This window comes from Salmo salar, chromosome ssa15 (assembly GCF_905237065.1).
Source record: "Salmo salar chromosome ssa15, Ssal_v3.1, whole genome shotgun sequence".
Lineage (NCBI taxonomy): Eukaryota > Metazoa > Chordata > Actinopteri > Salmoniformes > Salmonidae > Salmo > Salmo salar.
The window spans coordinates 42,840,667-42,857,458 of record NC_059456.1 but is presented as its reverse complement, the minus strand read 5'-3'; the positions used below and the strand labels follow the sequence as shown (position 1 = coordinate 42,857,458).

Genomic DNA, 16,792 nt, shown 5'->3' with positions numbered 1-16,792 from the left:
GGCGGATTTGTGCCTACAAAAAGACGCCATTGCTATTTAACTCTATTGAATGTTGAGATTGCCGAAAGGCCAGTCTCTGGCAATGACAAGGAGTGGAATGTTAGCTGAAGAGACATGGTACTCGTAGAGGTACTAGTGTTTTTTTTTTTTAGCTTTTAGAAACAATTCAATTTGATACATATTCATACATTTTCATTAATTCTTATATGTGTGTGTGTATATATATATATATATATATATATATATATATATATATATATATATATATATATATATATGAAATATTTCAGGTTCTCGTTAATTCAGGTCAGTTGCTATTATAGTTAAAAAAAAAAAAAAAAAGGATATCTAAGTCGACACTTTTGGACAACTCTTATTTTGAAAGTCATTAGGAAGAAACGCTGCCTACCGGAAGTTAGAGGCGCATCGTTTACACATAGTGCTTGGTGCTAGTTTTTCCACACACTGCTATTTGATTGACTAACTACACTCAGGCAAGCACCCATCTTTGTCGGGATGAACTAAAGTAAGAAACCATACATGCTTTTACTCTTTTGTTATAAATAATCCCTGTGTTATGACTGCTAGCAAAATATACTGCAACAACTAATTACATTCATTGCCCCTCCTAGTCTTGCTAGCTTAGCTTGCCATTGCTAGCTATGTGTACATGTAACCTTTGCTAGCTTGCGTTAGTTACCTACTGTGAAAAAAATCATCAATGTGTTCGCATGGGATGCTAGATTATATTGACAAGACAGTCAAGTGACCGCTCTAACAATGAAAATACATGGCATCAAAAGGGAGGCGAGATCAGGTAGGACCATTCTAGCCAATTAGAGGGCAGAAAGCGCCATAGAGATAGATAGGACTCATCTATGTATCTGTGCCATCGTAGTGTCTGTGACAGCATGGGAAGCGTCAGAGGCCATCCCCATTTTAAAGTTGTCAATTTTCTTCTTCGTTGGCTGATTGCTTCCAATTCAAGGCAATCAAATTGTGTTGGTCACATAAACGTGTTTAGCAGATGTTATTGTGGGTGTAGCGAAATGCTTGTGTTTCTAGCTCCGACAGTGCAGTAATATCTAACAAGTAATATCTAACAATTTAACAACATACCCAACACACAAGTCTACATAAAGGAATGGAATTAAGGATATATACATATATGGACGAGCAATGTCAGAGCGGCATAGACTAAGATATAGTATATACATATGAGATGAGTAATTCAAAATATGTCAACATTAGTGACTAGTGATTTTGAAGTCTATCTATATAGGGCAGCAGCCTCTAATGTGCTAGGGATGGCTATTTAACAGTCTGATGGCCTTGAGATAGTAGATGTTTTTCATGCTCTCAGTCCCAGCTTTGATGTGGTCCCAGCTTTGACGCACCTGTATTGTCCTCGCCTTCCGGATGATAGCGGGGTGAACAGGCAGTGGCTTGGGTGGTTGTTGTCCTTGATGATCTTTTTGGCCTTCCTGTGGCATCGGTTGCTGTAGGTGTCCTGGGCGGGCAGGTAGTTTGCCCCCGGTGATGCGTTGTGCAGACCGCACCACCCTCTGGAGAGCCCTGCGGTTGCGGGCGGTGCAGTTGCTGTACCAGGTGGTGATACAGCCCGACAGGATGCTCTCAATTGTGCATCTGTAAAAGTTTGTAAGGGTTTTAGGTGCCAAGCCAAATTACTTCAGCCTCCTGAGGTTGAAGAGGCGCTGTTGCGCCTTCTTCACCTCACCGTCTGTATGGGTGGACCATTTCAGTTTGTCAGTGATGTGTATGCTGATGAACTTGATGCTTTCCACCTTCTCCACTGCGGTCCCATCGATGTGGATAGGGGTGCTCCCTCTGCTGTTTCCTGAAGTCCACGATCATCTGTTTTGTTGATGTTGCGTGAGAGGTTATTTTCCTGGCACCACACTGTCAGAGCCCTCACCTCCTCCCTGTAGGCTGTCTCGTCATTGTTGGTAATCAAGCCTACTACCGTTGTCGTCTGCAAACTTGATTGAGTTGGAGACGTGCTTGGCCATGCAGTCATGGGTGAACAGGGAGAACAGGAGGGGGCTGAGCGTGCACCCTTGTAGAGCCTCAGTGTTGAGGATCAGTGAAGTGGAGGTGTTGTTTCCTAACTTCACCACCTGGGGGCGGTCCGCCAGGAAGTCCAGGACCCAGTTGCACAGCGTGAGCTATAGTCAATGAACAGCATTATTACATAGGTATTCCTCTTGTCCAGGTGGGATAGAGCGGTGTGCAGTGTGATGGCGATTACATCGTATGTGGCTCTATTGGGGAGGTAAGCAAACTGAAGTGGGTCTAGGGTGACAGGTAAGGTCCCCACCCAGTTGACTACTTTAAAATGGTGGAAGCCCTTAATGGCAATGTCCATGCTAAAACGGGTTATATCCATGATGACTCTGACAAGACACAACTCCAATATAAAGTCGTTTTTTCAAAGTTGCCGAAATACCACGTGTGTCCACTTATATCAATGCATTCATGACAACCTAACTATTATGGAACTTCTATTCCATTAGCAATTATATTTTGGTTGACCAAATTTGACAAAAAATGATCGCTCATTGATACCACAAAAAGCTAACTAGCCAATTTGTCATGGGTTAGATTGATATAGCCTATTGCATTAGACACTGTCTCCACAAGTGGCTAGAATGTAGACTTGGCAAAGGTGGATATGATGCCAAGAATTCCACTGCCATTTTTGTACAATTATGTGCTGGATGTTGTCAGGAATACATGGTATGGAAATACCATAAAACACAGTTAAAGCTAGAATCCTTAGGCTAATTGAAACAATAACAAGTTGACACCCCCACCTCTGTTTCGGTAAAAAGCTGAGGGATCAGCCTCAATTTAACCACGCTCAAATTCATAGACAGAGCTATGGATGCAAGGACTGACCATCCATTATATCAATATTATAGTTGCAACCATGTTTTGAGGTTGTACAGTGTTTGTTTATATTTACTTTCGTTTCCAAACACTGGAGTAAAATAAGCTTATTTTTGGGGTTCTGATGGGGTACAACAGTTGAACTAAGCTCTTGAGGCATTTACAAGTTATACTGAACAAAAATATAAACGCAACATGCAACAATTTCAATGATTTTACTGAGTTACAGGTCATATAAGGAAATCAGTGAAATTAAATGCATCCATTATGCCCTACTCTATGGATTTCACATGACTGGGAATACAGATATGCATCTGTTGGTCACAGATACCTTAAATAAGGTAGGACTGTGGATCAGAAAACCAGTCAGTATCTGTGTGACCACCATTTGCCTCATGCAGCTTGACACAGCTCCTTCGCATAGAGTTGATCAGGCTGTTGATTGTGGCCTGTGGAATGTTGTCCCACTCCTCTTCAATAGCTGTGCAAAGTTGCTGGATATTGGCGGGAACTGGAACACACGTCAATCCAGAGCATCCTACAAATGGTCAATGGGTATTTGGTATTATATTAGGATCCCCATTAGCTGTTGCAAAAGCAGCAGCTACTCTTCCTGGTGTCCACTCAAAACATGATACAGAACATCATTAGACAAGAACAGCTCAAGCACAGAACTACATACATTTTTAAAAAGTCACATGTAGCCTAGATATCAATGCATACACACAAACTATCTAGGTCAAATAGGGGAGAGGCGTTGTGCCATGAGGTGTTACTTTATCTGTTTTTTTTAAACCAGGTTTGCTGTTTATTTGAGCAATATGAGATGGAAGGAAGTTCCATGCAATAAGGGCTCTATATAATACTGTACGCTTTCTTGAATTTGTTCTGGATTTGGGGACTATGAAAAGCCCCTGGTGGCGTGTCTGGTGGGATAAGTGTGTGTGTGTGTCACAGCTGTGTGTAAGTTGACTATGCAAACAATTTGGGACTTTCAACACAATGTGAGTAGGCAGGCCATGGAAGAACTGGGACATTTTCAGCTTCCAGGAATTGTCTTCAGATCCTTGTGATATGGGGCTGTGCATTATCATGCTGAAACACGAGGTGATGGCGGCAGATGAATGGCATGACAATGGGCCTCAGGATCTCGTCGTGGTGTCTCTGTGCATTAAAATTGCCATCGATAAAATGCAATTGTGTTCGTTGTCTGTAGCTTATGCCTGCTCATACCATAACCCAACGGCCACCATGGGGCACTCAGTTCACAATGTTGACATCAGCAAACCTCTTGCCCACACGACGCCATACACGTTGTGAGGCCGGTTGGACGTACTGCTAAATTCTCCAAAAAGACTTGGGTGGCGGCTTATGGTAGAGAAATGAACATAAAATTCCTCAGCAACAGCTGTTGTGGACATTCCTGCAGTCAGCATACCAATTGCACACTCCCATCAACACTTGAGACATCTGTGCACATTTTAGAGTGGCCTTTTATTGTCCCCAGCACAAGGTCCACCTCTGTAATGATCAAGCTGTTTAATCAGTGTCTTGATATGCCACACCTGTCAGGTGGATGGATTATCTTGGCAAAGGAGAAATGTTCACTAACAGGGATGTAAACAAATTTGTGCACAAAATGTGAGAGATAAGCTTTTTGTGCATCTAAACAATTCAGCTCATGAAACGTGGGACCAACACTTTTTTTGATTGTTGCATTTATATTTTTGTTCAGTGTAAATATATATATTTTTTAAATCAATTGGTAGGCCTATATATCATTATTTTATAAATCCAAAAATGGATGTAGCAACTAAGGATTCTACCTTTTAACCAATGTAGGCTTTATAGCCTATGTCAATGATTTTTAGTTGGGTTTTTCTAAGATGAGACGTGACAGTTTTAGAACAAAGTTTGTTTATTCTGAACGGTCTGGTTTTGCAACGTCTCGTGTCGGCTGTTTTATCTGAAATGTTTTAAATGTGGTTTGTAATTGGTCTTTGATCTTGCGTTGTCATAAAGCAGTGACATCACTTTCGCTCCAGCCATTTATTTGAACACCTGCATGTAGGGTGTGAAATGGTGAGGGAGTTCCAATTTCAAAATGAATTCACCCACGAGCTCGGCTTCAAGTCGTTATTCTTGTTCTTTGTTGGTTTCCTCATAAATAGAGCTCGCCGGCTTGTAGTCCTAAAAAACGGAAATGAGTTACCTCTGGTTTGTTCGGCATTTCGTATGGGGGGAAATGAATGGGGAAAGAATAGGGTTTTGGGATAAATGCTGAAAAACAGGCTTAGGAGATCTAATACGTTTTGCTCTCTGAGATAATCAGTTAGTTAATATGTATGAATTCTGAAGCCTTTGTGCTTGTTTTGATTACATAAATTCACAAAAGTTATGTTAGCTGATGAAGATTATAGAACAAAACGTATAAGATCTCCTAAGCCTGTGTTTACCACATACCTTATTTTCTGCGTTTATCCAAAACCCCCATTCATTTCCCCATAGGCTTTGGCCAATGAGCCATGACGGAGTTAGTGCCTACACAAATACTCCATTACTATTGCTCTCTATTGCCACCACTACCTAAAAGTGCCCCTTGCTTCCGACTCTTTGCAAGGAAAACTCTTGGAAGGAGCACTAATTTAAATAGACTCCTTTGACGCACACACCCAATGCCTCCAAAAGTACCTTTTTTGGGCTCGTGCTATGAGACGTAAAGAAGGAAGGGTGAAACTCTTGATTTAATGTAATGCCGCCTCATCCAGCTTTATTACAAACAGAACATAAATCACAAAAGAATGGGTCTGGCTGTGAGGGTCAGCTCAGTTCTGGTATATCTATTAGTTCTAGGGGGCTATACTAGTGTAAACACAGCTTGGCTATGCTAATTGTAGGGCACTTGTAGTTGGGTGCCCCACACTGTAGTTTGTTGGTGGAAGTGTTTCTTAAGCATTAACTCAATGATCCATTTCTAATGCCTACTTAACATTATGAACATGGAAATAACCAGCACCTCCCTAGCTGAGTGTTTGCTGTTCTAATTGGGTAATTAGGCCTAGTGCTTGAGAGACTGAGTCAGAGAAGAGAGACTTGTAGGGCATAGTAATATCACATCTTTTTGCCAGCTCTTTCACAAATGTAACAATCTCCAGGTACAAGATATACTTCAATAACATTGAAACTGGGTTTTTATCTAAATCTTTGTTAGACCTATAGAATTCTGATTCATACACATTAGTCTGGCCTAACTTTGTAAAATAATGCTTCCACAACAGAGAGAACCAGAAAGCCGGCTTTTATATTGTGTGAGTGGTTAGCCTACACGAAACCAGGGAGAAGGAAGATGCAGTTTTTTTTTGATGCAGACATTGAGACATGAGCCTTGCTCTGTGGCCCCTGTCCCCCTAGGGCCTAGGGCAGTGGGATGGTTCTAGTACAGCCAGGTGGCTTCTCCTTGCTCTCCACATCACTAAAGGAGAATCCCTGAATCTGAGGCACAGGGAGCCCCTGTAGGTCTGTTTGCCCAAGCACAGATGCCTCACAATTTACTACGGGAGTAAATTCTACAGATGGGGGGTCTTCCTCCTGGGGTTACACACTATCCAGTTCCCAACACGGCTGCTGGATGAGGGGCTGCTGGATGAGGGGCTGCTGGATGAGGGGCTGCTGGATGACCACATTTTTCACCCCCTCTAGATAAAGTTGTTGGGATGAGAATGGCCAGCCCATTACATGACAGACCAGCAGTTGAGAAAACAGAATTTGGTAGGCTTAATTTCCCTTGTGGCAGAACGTCACCTCCTGCTCTGAACGTAAGTCTGAATGCTGGGTTTTTGGCTATGCCTGCTATTGTCTCCACTTCGGTCTCTGAAAGAACTGGAAAGGCAATAGCCAGCATCAGTTGAGAAACAAAACATGAGTGGATTCTGCATGCCATTAAATGATGATGTGATTTTGTGTTTCTCAAATGGTCAACATTGAATTCTTAAACCCCTACTGTTTAATAAACGGCTGTGATACAGTTCAATGCTTTACATAACATGTTGTCTTTGCAGTTGAACTTATATCATCTTAAGAGGAATGCTGATCCCTTTTCTTCTAGAGATGTTTCCCTTATCCACTCATGTCACTAACCTATGTATTGTAGTGTTTCTGTTATATATGTTTGAGGTTAAAGAACGCAGAGAATCTCATAATATTCCACTGATTAGAACTCTATTTTGCAAATGTTGTGTTTTTATCAGTGATTCCAGAGACCAGTGGAATGAGATCATATGAGATCATATGCTGTCAGAACTGAAGGCCAGAACACAGAGATTACATTCTGCCATGGTCTGAGAACCTTTAATACGTCTAAAACACTCCCCCTTGCATGTTTCACATGAATACAAACAGGCCAGTCAGACGCCCTAAATTAGGCTCAGTCTTCACAACAGTTTCTATTGTTTAGTCTAATGGAGTATGTTTGTATTTTACTCCTTAAAAAAATAGTTTGTTCAAAATGATAAACTTAGAGTAGATCAGTCTCAGGTGAGGAAATCCACACAGAATTGAGGCGTTTTCCACTATGCCCACAAGGGGGCAGTCATGCTGACTCAACAACAGAGAGTTTGTCTAAGCTGTGGTAGAAGGAGAACCCCCAGTATGATTTCATATTTCTTGGGGGGGGGCAATAATTTGCCCAGCTTGTAAATATTTTTGGCAATGGCATCATCAATCAATAAATGTTTACTTTTCCTCATGAACACCAAGTTAACTGAACCAACAAAATAAAAATGTGGGTATAAAAACGGGATCAGGCCTGAGGTCTTTTGTGGACTGCTGTGTGGACTCAAACAATAATCTGAAAAAGGCATAAACTCAGAGATATACTCCTGACTGGTCGTAGGGACTGTTAACGTGAGAGGAGGGGAGCACATCCTGGCTGGTGGATAGGGAGGGGTGGTTGAAGTTTCCTAGATGCAGGAGGTAGGCCTAGTCTTCAGGGAACCGTGACCTATTTACTGCCCTTGGGCTTAAAATTCTGCTTTGTGTCCAGGTGCTCAGAAGAAAAATGTGACCCAAAATAATGAAGTATCTGTAAGGATAGTTATTTATTTTTTTAGATGATTGAAGATGGCTTGTGTCTTATTGTGGAATGCCACTGTAATGTCAACCATATTAAAATGCCTGTAGCCTAATCAATGAATACATGTTGAAATTAAGAGAGGGAGAGTAAATCACTAGAGCCACTTCTTTTGAAGATTTGTAAGACCAAAAGTTTTGTTTTGTATCTGCTTATCTATTTAATTGGTCAATAAAGAGGTTTCATTAACTAAAATATCCTGGTGAAACGCTAATAGTTAAACGGAGCGGTCAGGGCTTTGGAATGGCTCGTCCTCACAACAGACAACTGCTCCCTTTTGTGGACTGCTGTGTGGACTATGGCCTTGATTGTAAATTCCTCGAGTCTAGTATGCCTGGCCAACTCCAGCACAGAACACAGATAGACTGTTACTGTTTCTCTCTCTGGAGTGTCTGTCCGTATAGGAGGAGCATCTCGGAAGGGTATCTTTCCAAACCCTCTTCCACCCCTGCCACCGTTGAACAACTGGACCGGACATCTGGCTCTAACAGCTGTTTATGGCCTCATTTCAGACGTACTGCTGAATATGCACCAGTCCTGTGGTGGTGATCTGGAGCTATCAGCACTCTCAGGACGCGCCATAGAGCTTTCTTACGGTCATTTGAAATGTCATTTTCAGAAGCCCAATTCCCCTTCATGTTCATTTGTAGAATTGGAGAGATCTTTGGGGTTATTTTTGCAAATAGTCAATGTCTCCAGTTTTTGAGGCTATTCCTAGTTGATCTAGTTTGGCTCAAGACATCTCAAGACATCTTCCATCTGACATGGGTGAAACTGACTGGTTGGTGCCACTAAAGGCTTGACTGCACACTTTCCATCTACAGCTCATATCAGTGAGTGACTCTCATCTAGATGAGAAGGAGAGAGACGGGCGGATCTAGACCCTGCTCCCACTTGAGTCAAACACATTGCCACTTCTCATCTCCCTGTAGCGATTTCATACTAAAACGTGGCATGGATAAACCACGTGAAGTTGTATCTCTTATGTGGAGTTTAGTCTTTTTTTGTGTAGGAGAACTGATGGGGAATCACTACGGAAATATCCCTTTGTTATTGGAAACGCTGAGATTGAGTAAGATTGCATGACTTCAACTGTCAGATTGAAAGGACTGAGACTGGAGTAATTAGACTGTATCCAGGCCTTAGATCATTTATGGGAGGATGAGTCGAATCCACCTGAAGTTCCCTGCAAGTTCATGACCCTTCAACTTCAAGCCAGTGGCTCTGGAGGCAAAGCCTACTTAGTGACCTCAGCAAAGTAGCCATTGACTATATGACAAATGAGTCCTTCAGCATTGGGAAGATAAGGTAAACGGAATAAGTTTGATTCATTTCACCATTGTCTTTGTAGAGGCTCTTGGCCTGTGATTTTGAAGGTAGTGGAACTGGAACAATTTCCAAGATCATTTTTAATAACTGACAGTTTTATATTCAACTGCCACTCTTTTATATCTGTTTTCCTCTCCTTTTCCAAATGAGGAAGAACTCAAGTCCCTTCAACTACTTTCACATCCACTTGTCTTTAACCTTCGGTTACAGCTGAATGGATCCCTCCATCAATTCTAGCCTGAAGTTTACGATGTTAATTTCTAGACGCCATCCTAGGTACTGGGATAGAGCACCATCACCTCACTATATCACGGTCCTCTATTATAAACCTGTCCTTGCTTGATGGTCTCTGTATAAAACTTCCCTCAGCGTTCACCTGGCACAATGGCATGTGGGTCGTCAGCAGGCAGGCGGAGGGAATGGATCCTGGCCTCTACCAGGCAGTATATCACGTCAGCTCTCTATCACAGGGCTTTACGGAGCCCATAATTGAAACCAGGCTCCCGATAGGGCTGCTTCTCTGAATCTCTGCTTAGATGGAAGAAATCGATAGTGCATGGTGCTCCTCAAAAGTCATATGTGAAATATTAGACTTAACCATTACACTCTGCTCTCAGCTATTTGACCAGGGCCCATAGGATAAAGCAGAGAGAACAACGCATGGCTCTGTCTTTCGCATTGCCCGGTACTGCCATCTCAGTCTGCGGCGCAGCTGTCACTGTTTGTATATTTGATATACTGGGGATGCTGAAAAGAAACAGGTGTTGTATATTAGTTCCACTGTTTTATTTCCCCAAAAATGTGGACTGGAGTCAATAGAGTTGTCAGAGCACGTTATTGTAATATATGGCTATCTGACTTTTAAATTGACCATTGCTACAAACCATCACCCTCCCCCTTTCCCCCAGGAAGAAAAGGGGGGGGGATAATGCAGTTCAGGTGGACTGACCTCAAAGAGAGATGAGAAAGATGGAAATCTCTTTGAAACTTCCCCCCTCTTTCAATAAGTTTCATTGGTTACCTGCAGGACACACTGTATTCTTTCAAAGTTCTTGCAGGGAAATTGGATGGGGAGTTAGTTGGCCAGTATGGAAAGAGCTCTACATGTATTTGTCATACTGTACTTGTTGTAACCTGTTGAGAGGACCATAGACCTATAATCAAACTCTGATCTCAGCTCAGCTTCGTCTGAGCTAAATGTGCCAAATATTCATTCTTCATTACCTGTAAATATTCCATGAACATGAGTGACGTTAAGGAGGATCCAGCCCCGCCAACACTAACCCGAGGACACATTTCCAAAAGCTTGTCTTGCTTTGGCCCGCATGAATGCTATTTGGCTGCGAGGCCTGGGGTTGTGAGGGGTGACTGCATCAGTGTTTATCTTACCGACCCGATCCCCAAAGACAGGGCCTTATTCTCCCGCAGAGAAAAATCTCATTAGGGTTTGTTGCACAAAACACAGAATGCTGATCCCTCGCAGGCTTTTTCTCTGGGACACATGTTTCTAACTGCTGTCTGACCCGGGCTCTTGAGCTTGTCCAATCCCATTTGGCTCATGTGCCTCCGAGCCAGGGCTCAGTTACCCCGCACCAATCTCAAAAGGCTGTGTTTTTATTTCTCTCACCTTTGACCTCGTCAATAGAGACAGATCCATTTGGTACTGTATAGGGCTGGGGGTGTTTGATGGATGAACACCTCGTTGTGTAGGTGTCTTGGCCTCCATGTTATTGTGATAAAGAATGCTGTGTGAGTAAAGAACACAGTCACAGCTTGTCTTTGTCAGTGGGGTATCATCAGTGTAAGCCTGTCCGGGCCCATGAAGCATCCGATCCTCGACTGCCCATTCCTGGCAGCTATGTCTCTTTTGCTGTCTAAAGGCTGTAAATTTAGTCAATGACGTCAGGGCACTGGGCTGATGCCTTGCATCAAAGACTCACTTTAAATTCATGTCTCGCCTTCCGCCTGAGATGACTCTGACAATCAATAAAGCTGGACTGAGGATATAGCAGTTGCCCCCGCTTGACTCCAATCTCAACCATTAATTGAAGTCTGTGCTTTTCGGGCTGAGGATATGTCTTGATAGAGAGGTGACATTGACCATAAAAGGAGGGGAAGAAGTGCGTGCGCGCGCGCGCACACACACACACACACACACACACACACACACACACACACACACACACACTGCAGCAGACTGAGAAAGGTACTCTGTGAGAGCCCATTAGTGCTTAACAGTGAAAGGCCAGGTTCCCATAGGAATCAGTGGAAGGAAGCTATGTTGAGTAATGGTGTGCACATGGAATATGTAACTCACTAAAGAGGCACTTTCAGCACCTTGCATGTGATTTCCAAGAGACTTCAGGAGGCTGGGGTTTTACCTCTTTTTATAAACTTAAAATGTGTTTAGAAGTGATTCTGTTTTGCCTGTTTCCATTGTAGTTTTCTGAGGAGATTAGGCTATTTCCTGGGGTTTCACACCATTTGTAGACAGAGAATAGAAATCAATAATCGTGAGGTTGACCAGTCCGTCTCCAGTTGAAAAAGCCGCCCTGAGGCTGAGCCCTCCATCCTCCTCCCCTTGCAGGCAGGATGTTTGGAACAGGTGTTTGGTGACAGGGTCAAGGATGCGTTTTCTGAATAGTGTCTCTGGTTTGTCTGCCAAAGCAGTTAGGCCTATGTGGGTATATGGAGGTCCCTAGAGAGCTTGCTGGCCCAAGCCGTTAAAGCATGGAGACATATGGTGCCCCCTGATCGCCGCCAGAGTCTGTTCTCACTCCCTGTGTGCTGGGCTCAAACTTCAGCTTAGCATGCACTCTTTCAAAATAGCAATTAGCTTTAGTATAGATTATCATGAGATGGGCTAAGTATGGCAAAACTAATAATGAAGTGACATAGCGCTCCCCTTTTTAAAACAGGATTTTGTTAAGATCATCTGGTATGCCCGAAATAGCGACACTCTCAATGAATATTCAACCGTTTTTGGTTTTACGATGAGTTTTTTTTTCTTCTGAAAATGTCAGTTCCCAGCAGTCTTCTTCTATGAAAGCGTTATGCTTTCTCAATCTCTCTGCAGTAGGCATGCCTTATTTGACTGAACCCTTTTCAGTCATTCGTTGCTTCTTCTTGGCATCCATTCCGTAGTAGTAGTAGTAGTAGTAGTAGTAGTAATTCCATGGAGACCCATTAGAATATGCCTAGTGATGGAATTCAGAGGCTGTGTGGATGGAAACATGGTCTGAATGATCATGTCAGTGACCCACCCACTATAGAGAAGCTCCTTCTCCTATCGTGGCCTGATGGGACCCTAACCTGCTTGCCCTCTCCATTGCTGACTCATAGCCTGAAACTCCGCTTCCATAGCCGTCATTTATCACGTCCGAGCTGAAGCCTTTAAGAAAATTGCAGTACTTTAGTCCTCTACGTTTCCTACTGAAAGGCGTCCAAGAGTCTGAACCCCTTAATTCAATAAGAGATAAATTGAAAAAATGTGCAAATGTAAGCTGTATTCGCTGGCCAGAACCTAGGAGTGGATTTCATACCCCCTCGTTCTCTGTGCTGTAAATCTTCCCAGAGTTCCATCTGCTTGGCTCCGAACAGTTAAGAAACTGTTCATTAGACTGACACAAACCAGAGAGAACCATGAGGGCGGGAAGTGGCGCTACGTACGCAAGAGTCTTGGATCGGGCCCAAGTGTCTGGCCCCTGAGGGCCTGCTGATTGGGTCACCATGCAGAAGGTGGGACTGGGATGGAAAGGCTTCGGGGTCAGCTTAATCCATTTCTTTTGTTTCAGTCAACAGAGGCCTTTGTGAAGTCTGAGCCCATCCATAAATTGGGCTGAAAGGCACAGCGGCTGCCAACAAACGATTTAACATGCGTTCCGTCCCCTCAAAGGAATAGTGGTTTTGATAGCGGTAGCCAATGTTTTCGCTGAAATGAAGTATTTGATTTAATTGTGGTTTAAAATGGTGCGTTTCATTTCACTACTGTGAGCTGGCTGTTTGCTTTTTTTGTCATCTTGCACTAGTCTGATGGACGACCAGAAATGTTTCTATGTCAACCAATAGAAGAAAAATATTTTGGGTTGTTTAGTGATTGATTTAAAGTACATTCAGCAGACAGGTTCTGATAAGACCTCTTCACACACACAGCGAAGGCGACATTTGGCTTGTATTTCCTTGGTTGTTTTACGGGCTAATGGGTAGCCCGTAAGGGTAACAGTAAGAACTTGAAAGGTCTTCTTTCTTTTTTAGTACTGCGTTCAAATCCAAGTAGCAGATAATGGACCCTAATAGATATCTATGTAGCTGTGCTGTATATTAACTAATATACACAGATCAAAAATATCAACTCAACATGTAAAGTGTTGGTCCCATGTTTCATGAGCTGAAATAAAAGATCCCATAAATGTTCCATATGCAAAAAAAGCTTATTTCTCTCAAATGCTGTGCACAAATGTATTTACATCCCTGTTAGTGAACATTGATACTTTGCCAAGATAGTCCATTCACCTGACAGTTGTGGCATATCAAGAAGCTGATTAAACAGCATGATCATTACACAGGTGCACCTTGTGCTGGGGACAATAAAAGGCCACCCTAAAATATGCAGCTTTGTCACACAACACAATGCCACAGATGTCTCAAGTTTTGAGGGAGCATGCAATTGGCATGCTGACTGCAGGAATGTCCACCAGAGAATTTAATGTTATTTTCTCTACCATAAGCCATCTCCAACTTTGTTTTAGAGAATTTGGCAGTACGTCTAATCTGCCTCACAACCGCAGGCGTCGAGTGGGTGAGCTGATGTCAACTTTTGCTGATGTCAACGTTGTGATCAGTGCCCCATGGTATGGGCAGGCATAAGCTACGGACAACCAACACAATTGTAATTTGAAAGCACAGAGATACCGTGACGACATCCTGAGCCCCGTTGTCGTGCCATTCATCTGTCGCCATCACCTCATGTTCCAGCATTATAATTCACAGCCCCATGTCACAAGGATCTGTGCACAATTCCTGGAAGCTACAAATGACCCAGTTCTTCCATGGCCTGCATACACACCAGCAATGTCACCCATTGAGCATGTTTGGGATGCTCTGTATTTATTTGTACGACAGCATGTTTGTTAGCGCCAGTATCCAGTAACTTTGCACAGCCATTGAAGAGGAGTGGGACAACATTCCACAGGCCACAATCAACAGCCTGATCAACTCTACGTCAAGGAGATGTGTTACGCTGCATGAGGAAAATGGTTTTCTGATCCACCCCCCCTACCTTTTTTTTAAGGTATCTGTGACCAACAGATGCATATCTGTATTCCCAGTCATGTGAAATCCATAGATTAGGGCCTAATTGATTTATTTAAATTGACTGATTTGCTTATATGAACTGTAACTCAGTAAAATCTTTGAAATTGTTGCGTGTTGCATCCACTTTGAGAAGCAACTTCTACCTAAAGCCCTCCTTCCACTGTTGATAGCCGTGGAAGTTCTCAGGGATGAAATGGGCCCTGTGGCTTGACAAGTAGACGCCCAATTCGCCCCCCTCATTCTCACAAATGTATCCTACTTTTTACGAAGTTTGTCATTCATCGTGTGACGCTGACAGTGGAGCGTTGTGGGATTTTGGAGAACCTCAAACCCAGCTTTTAGAACAACATGCTAATATTATAACAATGTATTTAAGAGTTTTGCTCTGAGTTACTATAACATGCGTTTCTGGCATTGAGAAATATAGTAAGTGCTACACTCCCGTTTTAAACTGATGCTCATTTTGTTATGGATTCCTACTGAAATGGCAGCTCAGCCTCGCTCAGTAAAGTGGCTGACTTGACGTTGCCCAGGGCCGGCTGTAGGGTAGTTTTCTTGGTTAAAGAGGGGCTCTGTTTAAGCCACAGTCAAGGCCTTGTGTCAGAGTGTTTACTAATGGGATTCTCTGTAGCACTGGCAGCTCTTCAATCCCCATTTATATGGTCTGTCTGGGCCCTGATTGTGGAGTGTAAAGTATTGAAGGAGCTGCTAGCTTTCTCCCAGACCTGAGCTCCAGAGTCTCCTGTGTTTTTTTATTTTTATTTAAAAAAATAATAATAATTGTACCCTCCTGGCCAGGTCATTACCATAAAAGAGAATGTGTTCTCAATTGGGCACCCTGTTAAATGAAGGCAATATTCCTCCTACTCCTCCTCTTCTTCCTCCAGATATCAGAATTTGAATCGTACAATAAGGTGAAATTGTTGTTTTAATGGTAACCTGATGGAACGATGCCTTTTGGCCTTGACTTTAGCTTGACTTTATTTTCCCCCTTACTCTCCTCAGTCCACCCTGGTCTACGTAAGTGATAACAGTGAAGAAAGGCACATTTCCTCATAGTTTCCCAACATTTCGTCCAATATGTCATTTTATTTGGCTTTTTTTTTTATTTGGTTCATGACCTCTTTTTGTCAGAGACGAGTACAGTCTTTTTTTCTCCCTCTTTCAAAAACAAAAGCTTTTCGAGGAGCTCTTATGGCCAGCCAGCTTTTTACTGACATACATACATACATACATACATACATACATACATACATACATACATACATACATACATACATACATACACTTGGCAAGGAGGTGGTAGTCTTACTTCACCCTTACACTGATGCTGTTCTTGATCGTCCCTGGCTGTCAGAGCAGAGCGGACGTGAGCCCTCTCACGGAAACACCCCAGGAGTCAAGGGCACCTCTTGAAGTTTCCGGCTAGAGGGAGTGGCGGGATTAATGCTGACTGACTTCCCTGTTGGTGCCCTTGACGCAGGCTCCTCCAGGTTATCACCCCACCTTTGGCACTGCATGTGTTCTCATTAGACTGTGGAACCTTGTAGCCATCTGCAGCAGTTCTTACAGCAGGCCAGGCCACTGATTGTGGAGTGTAAAGTATTGAAGGAGCTGCTAGCTTTCTCCCAGACCTGAGCTCCAGAGTCTCCTGTGTTTTTCTGGACATGGCATGCTACCAGGCAGCCCCCTCATCCGTTAGAATGGGAGACTGGTCTTTGTCAGTTGTCTACTTGCACCCAAGCTTGCCCCTGAGTCATGTCATCCCTCCTGTACTGTAAACACAGGGATTTGATGGACCCCTGGAGACGGTGAACCCACTGGTTGCCATTCGATGGGAAATCACATTCTTATTTATGGCTGTTGTGATATTTTCATTGATCATACTGTTGAAGACAATGATGGAATATATGTGCAAATCATTTTATTTCAAGTTTATTTTAGAGCACACTTCTAAAAGTAATATTTTCCTATTGTACTCTATAATTCTTTGTTTGACAAACTTCTCACAGGTCACACATCCATCGCTGGTTAATCTGTTCAAAACCCCTCTGGTTCATTTAATCTGTTATTTTTCACTTGGAAACATGAACTTCCTGTTATCTTTTTCAA

General features: G+C 42.9%; 1 protein-coding gene across 1 annotated transcript in view; it reads left to right on the top strand.

Annotated features, from left to right (window-relative positions):
• The first annotated feature begins 398 nt into the window (after positions 1 to 398).
• The window catches only part of LOC106571468 (protein dispatched homolog 1), a 78,413-nt gene continuing 62,019 nt past the window's right edge, over positions 399 to 16,792 (top strand). Inside the window, exon 1 of the mRNA XM_014144607.2 lies at positions 399 to 526. The gene's annotated coding sequence lies outside the window, so the exon portion shown is untranslated. The remainder of the gene's footprint in view (positions 527 to 16,792) is intronic.